The 10,643-nt window shown below is 38.8% G+C and overlaps 1 pseudogene; it reads right to left on the reverse strand.

Moving 5' to 3' along the window:
* Positions 1-4,780: 4,780 nt before the first annotated feature.
* Positions 4,781-7,232, reverse strand: LOC138163196 (tubulin alpha-1B chain-like; annotated as a pseudogene).
* Between the last annotated feature and the right edge of the window lie 3,411 nt (positions 7,233-10,643).

Genomic DNA, 10,643 nt, shown 5'->3' on the forward strand with positions numbered 1-10,643 from the left:
CCTTTTGTACAGCTTATTTTTACATAAAAACCTTCTGCAACATTCCCTGTTGACTAGATGGAATAATCCAGGTTCCAACATGACTCTAAGAAACCAGGACAATGTAACAACAAGGGACATTTTATACTTTTAGTTATTAAAATTGCAGCAATAAAATAAGATAATGGTAAAACAAACAAACAAAAAAACTTATTGAGAATGTAAAGCCTTTTGAAGTAGCATTATTTCCCCTTCTTCCTAGACACTAGTAGATCTAGGGCCCATAAACCCACTCTCTTGAATTAAAATGTGCTCCTGGGAAGCACAACCCTTATCCAGAGAGAGGGGTTTTCTAAGATATACATTGTTCTTGAAAGAATCATATTATGGGACCACATTACCTTTTGCTTCCAAAACATCGTATAAAAGCATTCTGATGTCCTAATATCTGGGACTAGGCTCACCTACCCCAGCTGCTTTCTTTACACCTACCCTTCGTCCTCAACAGGTAGAGATCAAATGAAGGAAGAGCACCGTGCCCTTTTCTTTCAAAGTCAAGCTGGACAGAAGTGCATTTTGATTTGTCTCCTATCTTTTGCTTCCCTTCCCCCCACCTTCTCAGACAATAAAATGGTGATCTCTTTGGGGGCAGGGATTGTCTTTTGCCTCTTTTTGACACAGAGTAGGTATTTAATAAATGCTTATTGGTTATTATTATTATCGATAGTTCTTTACCATCTCTTCCACCCCTACCCCCACCTCAACCTCACAGCAGCGACTCTCTAGTGAAATAATGGGCTTTAGTCCATTATATTCTTATTAAATTCTTGCCCCTTCCATTCTAATTTTTACCTTTTAAAATCACTTAGTCACTTAGATCTCCTTATCCCTTGATGCCATGTCCCTTTGTTATTCAATAAGAATTTTTAAATAGTAGTCTTCCCTAGCCCAAGAAGCATGAGAAAGATTTCACTAGTAAGACTTTTCTTGTTATTTGCTTACCTTTCTTCCAATCCACTGTTGGAAGCGTTTGCATATTGATTATTCATATAAATCGATCACTGCAGTATTCGGGATTCATTTGCAGAGATGATTTCAAATACACTCTTGCTGAAAGTTCTAAAATTTTCATTGATGAGTAGAATCAGCTTTGAAGAATGCTATATATTGGGGAGCACATTGCTGACCTTTACTTTTAGAAGATCAAATATCTATTTCTCCTCTGTTTTTAAACAGAAGTAACCCAAAATACTGAATTTTTGGTGACAGCTAAAGATCCTTCCTCACTCCAGGGCTGGTGCTTTATTCACTGTGCCACCTAGTCACCCCAAATGTACATTTATTTCTATAAAATACATGTGTTCTTGCTATTTTAATTTTGGATTATGTTTTGGTAAGTTTTCCATTTCATCTATATTTTTGAGTTTTACATTTAATATTATGTTTTTCAGAAGTTCTACTATCTTGTAGATATTCTCTGTTATGTGTTCTATCATGCAATCAGTAAGTATTTAGTGTCTACAGTGTGTTGCACACTGGTCATACAGGTAAATTCATATTCTCTTGTTCATTAAAATAATTTCTTTTGAAACATCTGAATTATGCCCTGATTTCCTTCCTAATTTCCATCCATTATTTTTTTCTACTTCTTTTTAGAATGCATGGATGTTTTACTTCTATCCATGTATTATTGGAGGACTTAAAGCTTAAGGTTGACCTCTTTTATTTTTACTTGGAGGTATTGAGGATGTTTTACATCACAAGATGACATTTCATCTTGGTACTGTAGTTTTTCTTCATATCTCTGTTCATTTTTCAATCTCAAAGAATTTCCCTGTTTTTTTTTTTTTCTGTTTGGTACCTTGGCTCTTCCCCTCCCAAATTCTGTTGGTATAATTGCCCTTTGTATCTTTGTCTTTCGGTAACTTATGGTTGTAGCAAATGTCAGCACTGTTTGACCCTCCCCCCAACAAATTTTCAGCATTTCCTCCTTTCCAGACTTCCAGATTTTTGTGTTTTCAGAGTCTTAGGCTAACGTTTAACAGAGGAAGAGAAGGGAAAGACTGATGTGACAACCATGACACGAAAACTGCACATATTTGTATACCCTTATTTTATTCATGTGAATAATCATTGTTTTATTTCTACATCTCTTAGCCAAACAGGGGATGTTTATCTGGGGATCTAGGTAAGTTCAGTGTTCTTCCCTCCCTAATTAAGGCATTAGTAAAAGCATTAACATTAGATTGGGTTAAATTGGATAAAGGGGAAGTAATAGAAGTGACTCAAATTAAAGCTACAAATTATGGCTTTTCTGGGTTGTGTGGGGTTCAGAGCTGGTAAGAACAAAGTAGAAGCATGAGTTCACTTGTCCCTCACTGTTATTTCAGATGATTCTGTACTGTATGAAGGTGTTTACCATAATTTTCTCTTCTTTCTGCAATTTTAATAGCTATCTATGTAGAGGATGAATTATTGACTCACTCTTGTGGATCATGGGAATTAGGTGGAGACCTGTCTCATAGAGGCAAGTAAGTGTTCCTAAGTGTGAGATTTGGAGTCAGGGAGACATAAATTTGAATTCAGCTTCAGACACTTATTACCTACATGTCCTTATCACAACGGTCTTCTCCCTGGAAGTTGCTCTCCCACCCTCATTTTCCTTACCTGTAAAGTAGATTGTTGTGAAGATTAAATAAGATAGCAAAATTCCAAAGCACCATGTGAATATTAGTTACTATTTACACTCCTCCATCTTACAGTATTTATCTTGTAGATGTTTAAGGAAAGTATGCACAAAACAAGTAATGGTCCAGAGTTTAGAATGCTTTGGTAAGTTTTGTGCATATTGACCTGGCTTGGCATCGCTAAATATGAAGGGAATGAAAAAAAAACATTGTTAGAATGAATATTTTAAAGAAGATATTTGATGCCACCAGTTAAGTGGCAGTTTGCTGATGGATTCCTATGAAATTTAACATGGAGAGATTTCTTTGTGTGTGGTTCCTAGAGGCTTTTAGTTTATTATTTTTTAATCCCTGGTTTTATTATCACTGTGTGTTGAAAGATTTGTTGAATTATATCCTGAGTTTTGTGTGTGTTAATATTCTTTTTAATGCTCTAGCTGAAGATGGTTTTTTACTGGGGAGCAGACTTATTAGTAACTCTGAAGAGTACTTATTGAGGCTCAGCAGCATGAACATCACTTTATTGTAATAATTACTGGAAAGTTAGAAATAGGTAATATTGATTGCATTTATTTATTGTTTTGATATGGACAAAAATATTAAAAGCCATCAAACACCAGCATTGCTATTTGACAGTATCATTTAACTCTAGCTACAAGGAGAATTACAATATAAATAAAAGGCTCATGAGTTACTAGTCTTAATGAGGATGTATTTAGCAATAGGAAGACTTCTTCCTACTTTAAAAGGAGATCCTAAATGTATAGTACATAAAGTTTAATGAATAAAAATAGGGTATTTCATTAAATATCAGAACACATTGTAATTTTGTGGATGCCTTCTTTTTATTTGTTGTTGTTTTATTTTGTAATGTGGCCAGTGGCCATGTGCTTTGCCAGTGTGGTCCTCTGAAGTTCATTTCCCTATGTACTAATGACTGGGGAGATGTCTTGGCCAACTACTATGAAATTTAGACGTGCTTCTCATTCTCCAATATCTCTTTGACTTAGGCTGAGGGCTTCCATTTCCCAGGACTTTCCCACTGTTTTTCCCACTCCTCTCTCTATTCTCAAAAAAGGTAAAGTGCATAGAGATCCAGGGTTAAGCTACTATTACTTACAAGGAAGGAGAAAAAAATAGCCTCAGTGCTTCTGCCTTCCATAACCATTGAACAAAAAATGATGGTCTTATCACTAGAGTTCTGCCCAGATCCATAGTCTTAGCCATGACAGAAGACAAGAAAGTTCATAAGTTACAGGACTCTATTACCACTTAACTGGACCAGAAGCAGTTGCCACTGCTTCCTGAAAGGTTGAAAGGAAAGCACACTATAGCCATCTAGCACCAGCATTTTTGTCACTTGTACCAGAACTTAAGTTACCAGAACTCTTGCTGCTATAACCTTGTCCAAGATCAGAGACTTAGAACCAAGCCTTGACCAGAAGTCATGAGTTCTCCACCTGTAGAATAGTTTCTTATTAGAAATCAATCTTTCCTTGACACTTTGGCATGAAGGAAGGAAATTGGTGTCGATAGTGAATTCTGTCAGTCCTTGGGTTTTTCATAGGCATAGATTTTAAGGAATATTATGATGAGCCTAGCAGTTGTGAACTGTTCTTCTGTTCATTCCAGGAATAGAAATACTTGAAGAGTCCTAAATTTACTATGGATTTCAAAGATTCAAAAACTGTCTGCCCCTTACCTCTGGCTTTCTCCATTTCATCTTTCATATTGACTCATTGTCTTGTGAGTGAGAATCATCGTGCCTTTCACCCTATGGCATCCTCTAATAAAGGATTTAGAGTAATTTAAATGAAGCCTAGTGATTGAGACAGAAACTTTTAGATTTTTTGATCTACTGAATAAAGATAAATGTAGCTTAAGAAGGATCTATTTGCTTCCTTTTTCAGTAATGAAGGAGTTTTAGAATGAAGTGTGTGTGTGTGTGTGTGTGTGTGTGTGTGTAGGTGTGTGTGTATGTGTTTTGAGAGAGGAGAGGGCAGTGAGCTCAAAGTTGTTTTTTTCTTTTTTTACATTTTTCCTTAAAGCCTTTCATAGACATAATGGGAAATTTTTATAGACACATGGAAAACTTAGACATGATAACAGTTTTGATAGTGTAGACAAACTAACCAGATAGCTAGCTGTACCTATCAAAGCTGCCTTCATACCAACACTGTACCTTTTCAACTGTTGCTTAGGTAACAGATAAGTTGAGTGTTTTTAAGCTGATGAGTTTTGGATGTGACATGCTGCAAAGCTGTATGGAAAGGGTAACTAATACTTTTTGCCTTCCTCTTCACCTTCTCCTTCAAAAGAATCCACAACAACCTCCTCATAATCTTTCTTCAAGGCAGCCATATCATCCCGTGCCTCAGAGAACTCTCCTTCCTCCATTTCCTCTCCCATATACCAATGCACAATGGCATACTTGGCATATATCAGATCAAATTTGTCTTCCAGGTGAGCCCAGGCATCAGCAATGGCTGTGGTGTTGCTTAACATGCACACAGCCCAGTGTACCTTAGCTAGGTCACCAAAAGGAACCACAGTGGGAGGCTGGTGATTGATGCCAACCTTGAAGCCATTTGGTCACCAATCCACAAACTGGATGCTACACTTTGTTTTGATGGTGGCAATAGCAGCATTGAAATCTTTGGGAACCACATCACCATGGTAGAGCAAGCAGCAAGCCATGTATTTACTGTGGTAAGGGTCAAATTTCACCATCTGGTTGGCAGGCTCAAAGCAAGCATTGATGATCTCTGCTACAGAAAGTTGCTCATGGTAAGTTTTCTCAGGAGAGATGACTGGGGCATATGTGACCAGAGGGAAATGGATATGGGGATAGGTGTATTGCCAAGCAAAGGCAACTTCCCAAGGTTCAAAATACCAGCATGGCTGCTCTCCATTTTATTCAGTGACAAATTAAGAACAGAGAAAATCAAAATATAGCATAATTCAAAATACAGCATTCACCAAGGTCTTTTCTTCATCTTGACCAGAGGCAAGTTCTCAGCAATCTTTGTTCCTGGGGAGACAAAGCTTAGCAAGGCCACAAGATACAATGCCAGTTTCCTCATTCATTCTCTGTCTGCAGAACAGTCCTAGGACCCCTGAAAACTTTAGCAAAACCCTCTTCCAGGATTTCTGTAAACATACAACAAGAAAATCCTTCTTCAGGGCTTCTGAACCAATAGCAAGGTTCCAGAACCTCTGCAACAACATCACTGACCTTCACCAGTAGACACAATTCATTCTCTGGCTGCAGAACAGTCTCTGGATCCCTGAACCAGCAGCAAGGTTCCAGGACCTCTGCAAAAACAGGACTGTCCTTAACCAGTGGATGAATCTGGCAAAACAACATCAAAACAGACAAAGTACCAGCATAACAGCCATGTCTCCTCAGTCCTTGGCAGCTCTAGGTGGAAGCTCTCAAAAGTCCTGGGCAGTTCGAACTTGCCCTCAGCAATCCTCTCCAGCTCTCTGCCTCCACAATGCTGCTTCCAAAAACTTCTTCTGCCTCTCTCTGCTTGTGCATCTCTAAATTTACGTCACCAGCTCATCCCAGTTCAGTCCTTTCTTTTCATGTCAACAATCCATCCCACAAGTAGGATTCACAGGCTCTGGGTTTTAACACAATCAATCCAAAAGCCAAGCCAATACAGGGGGATCTTTAAATTCCATTACTATCACAATAGGGCCCCAGTTTAGTCTGGAATTCTGTTAGATCAACATTTAGGGCACCATCAAATCAGAGAGAGGCAGTGATGGAGGACACAATTTGGCTAATAAGGTGATTCAAATTAGTGCAGGTTAGGCATTCAATGTCAAAATTTCTGTGACAGATATCATAGATGACCTCATTGTCTACCATGAAGGGACAATCAGAGTGCTCCAGGGTGGTGTGAGTGGTCAGAATGGATTTGTAGGGTTCCACTACATCTGTGGAAACCTGAGGGACTGGGTAAATGGAGAACTCCAGCTTGGGCTTCTTGCCATAGTCAACAGATTATGTTCCATGAGCAGAGAGGTGAAACTGAGCCAGTCCCACCACCAAAGCTGTGGAAAAACAAGAAGCTTTGAAGACCTATGCACTGATCAGCCAGCTTCTGAATCCTATCTAGAACCAAGTTGATGATTTCCTTGCCAATAGTGTACTGCCCACGGGTATAGTTATTGGCAGCATCTTCATTCCCATTGATCAGTTGTTCAGGATGGACAAGCTGGCAGTAGGTTCCAGTACAAACTTCATCAATGACAGTTGGTTCCAGATCCACAAACACTGCTCTGGGTACATGTTTGCCAGCTCTTTTTTCACTGAAGAATTTGTTGAAGGAGTCATCTCCTCCCCCAATGGTATTGTCACTTGGCATCTGCCCATCAGGCTGAATACCATGCTCCAGGGAGTACAACTCCCAGCAGGCATTGCCAATCTGGACACCAGCTTGGCCAATGTGGATAGAGATACACTTGTGCATGGTGGTTAGTGGATTAAGCAGCAATTAAGGTAGCAGGAGCAGGGATACCTGTGTTCTGGTTACAGCCCTTAACAAGCTAAGAGTTGAGGTAAGTAACACTGAGTTCAAAGTTTTGAAAGATAGTGGAGGCAGTGGCAACAATATAGCAGAGTGAAAGCAGAAACTCATCTGAACTCCCCCATGAATTCCTTCAGTAACCCCTAAAAAGTAAATCTGAATGGTTTTTAGAGTGGCAAAATTCATTGGGAGATGGAGTATGGCAGATTTACAGCCCAGGAAAGTGTGGACAGGTAGAATTTCTTGCGCTGGGCAGGGAAAGTACAGAGCGCAGAGCACAGAATGTGGGGGCTATACCAGCAGAGACCCAACCATAGCAAAGCTGGAGTGACCCAGGTGAACTGACTCACCCACCATAGAGGTGATGCCCAAACCTCTCACCACAGGATGGGGGTCTATTGGAACTGGGTAAGAGACAGGAATAGGGCTTGTGGCAGTGGGAACAACTACACCTGGGGCCATCAACCCACAGCCTGGAAGTTTAAACATCACCTACCTGAACTTCTGATAGCCAAGATGGCAGAGTAAACCTTAGCTGCTATTCATCTTTCCTCTAACCCTGAAAACCCAGTTAATATTGCCCCAGTGTAAAATCCTGAAATAGTGGAACCAGCAGCAGGCTTGGGAGATCTAGAGGAAGGGCATGGCTGTGACTGTGCTGAAGCAAAAGTGCAGAGAAGGAGGCATCCCAACAAGCCTCATCTCAGTCAACCAATATGAGATCCTAATCCCTAGGGGGGTGGAGCCAGCAAGTGCTAACACCAGAACCCTGGGTGTGCCTTCAAACAAATGGGAATCTGAAGACACCAGTCTGACCCCAGCTACCACTAGCTGAACTCTAGCCAAGGAGAGTGGAGGTGGAAACCTGAAGCATCCAGACCTACACACACACACACACACACACACACACACACACACACACACACACACCTCACGCTGTGAGCTTCAGTGTAACTCTAGGGAAATCCTGAATGTCCTGGCCTTGGCCTCAGTCTAGGAGCTCAGAGGAGGGAGGGAGAGGAGCATTGTATAAGATTTACTCTCATCAGAGTATCACACAAAGCCAATAACCAGGCCTCTAACTATCAGCACAAGAAGTGTGGGTCAGAGCCCTTTGTATCCCAGAAGCAGAGAACCACTTTAAAAGTCAAGAAATAGGCAATTACGATGGGCAAAAAAGCAAGATGGAAAAATTAAGACTTTAGAAAGCTATTATGGTGAAAAAGAAGAATCAAATTCAGAAGAAGACAGCACTGATCCTATACCCACATCTGAAACCTCAAAAGAGAATGTGAATGGGTCCAAATCACATGAGCATTCTTGGGAGAACTCAAGGAGGATTGTAAAAGACACATTAGAGAGGTAGAAGATAAATTAACCAACTATTTTAAAAATATAATTAGAAATATGGAAAAAAAGTTTCACTTAAGAGAATAGCTCCTTAAAAAGTAAAATTTGTTAAAAGGGAAAGGAGGTTTAAAATCTAACTGAAGAAGATAACTCCTTAAAAGCAAAAACTGAACAAATAGAAAAGGAGATTAAAAAATAAAACAATTTGCTAAAAATTAGAATAAAACAAATTGAAATTAACGGCTCTATGAGGCATTAAGAAGCAGTCAAACAAAATCTAAAGAATGAAAAAATAGAAGAAAATATAACATATCTCATTGGAAAAAGAACTGACCTGGAAAACAGATCTAGGAGAGACCATTTAAGAATTATTGGTCTACTGAAAAGCTATGATGGAAACAAAGAAAATAGCCCTGAGATACTAGAACCAGATTAAAAATTATTGAAAGAATCCACTGGACACTTGAAAAGATTCCAAATTGAGAACTTCAAGGAATATTGTAGCTGAATTCCATAATTATGAGGTCAAGGAGAAAATACTGCAAGCAGCCAAAAAGAAACAATTCATATATTGCAGAACTACAGTCAGGATCACATAGGACCTAGCAGTCTCTACATTAAAAGACTGGAGGGATTGGAATTTCATAAGGCAAAAGAGGTTGGACTACAATCAAGGATCAACTACCCAGAAAGACTGAACATAATCTTTCAGGTAAGGAAATGGTCATTCAATGAAATAAGGGACTTTCAGACCTTCCTTATAAAAAGTGCAGAGCTTAAGGGAAAATTTTATATTTAAATACAAGACTCAAGAGAGACATAAAAAGGTAAACAGGGGAAACACACACACACAGAAACCCCTTGTTATTTAATGAGAGCAAACTGTTTACATCATTATATGGGAGGATGATACCTGTCAATATTGAGATTGATATAATTATCATGACATTTAAAAGGAGATAGGTAGGTACACAGATAAATAGATAAACAGATAGAGGGTGTCAGTCTAAATTAACTAACATGATGATAAAACCTTATTAAGGTATTCAAAGAGATTGTAATGGGAGAAGAGGAAAAGAGGAAGCAGAAAAGGGTAAATTATGACACATGAAGAGGCATAAATAACATACTATAGTAGAGGGAAACAAGGGAGGGAGAGGAGCACTGTATGAGATTTACTCTCATCAGATTTGGTTCAAAGAAAGAATAACATAATTGGTTAAGTATAAAAATCTTTCATACACTACAGGAAGTAGGAGAGGAAAAGGGGAAAGAAAAGGGGGGGGAGTTAGAAGGGAAGGAAGAAATAGTAAGAGGAAAGGGTAAGAAAAGGGAGGGGGGTTCACAGGGAAGGAATATTGAGGGAGACAGTAGTCAAAAGGAAAATTCTTAACTAGGTGAAAGGAGAAGGGAGAAATAAAAGTATAAATGGGAGGGAACAGGATGGAGAGAACAACAGATAGTAATCATAATTGTGAATGTGAATGGAATGAACTCTCCTATAAAATGGAGGCAGATAGCAGAATGGATTAAAAATTGTAATCCTACAATATGCTGTTTACAAGAAACACATTTAAAACAGGGGAATACACCTAGGGTAAAGGTAAAAGTCTGGAGTAGAATATATTCTTCAGCTAAAGTAAAAAAAAAAAACACAGGGGTAGCAATCACAATCTCAGACAAAGCAAAAGCAAACATAGATCTAATTATAAAGGATAAGGAATGAAACTATAAGCTTCTAAAAGGCACTATTGACAATGAAGCAGTATCATTGCTAAACATATATGCACCAAGTGTATAACATTCACATCATTTGAGAAATTAAGGTAGTTAGAGCAAGAAATAGATAGTAAAGCTATACCGGTGGGGGACCTCAACCTCCCCTTCTCTTAACTTGGTACATCTAACCTCAAAATAAACAAGAAAGAGGTTAAGTAGGTGAATAGATTTTTAGAGAAGGTAGATATGATAGATCTATGGAGAAATTTGAAAGAGGATAAAAAGGAATATACCTTCTTCTCAGCTGTACATGGCACATACACAAAAATTGACCATGTACTAGGGCATAAAAACCTCAAAATGCAGTGCA

This window comes from Petaurus breviceps, unplaced genomic scaffold (genome assembly GCF_028583685.1).
Source record: "Petaurus breviceps papuanus isolate PSGF00001 unplaced genomic scaffold, PetGlider_PUasm1.0 125, whole genome shotgun sequence".
NCBI classification, from domain to species: domain Eukaryota; kingdom Metazoa; phylum Chordata; class Mammalia; order Diprotodontia; family Petauridae; genus Petaurus; species Petaurus breviceps.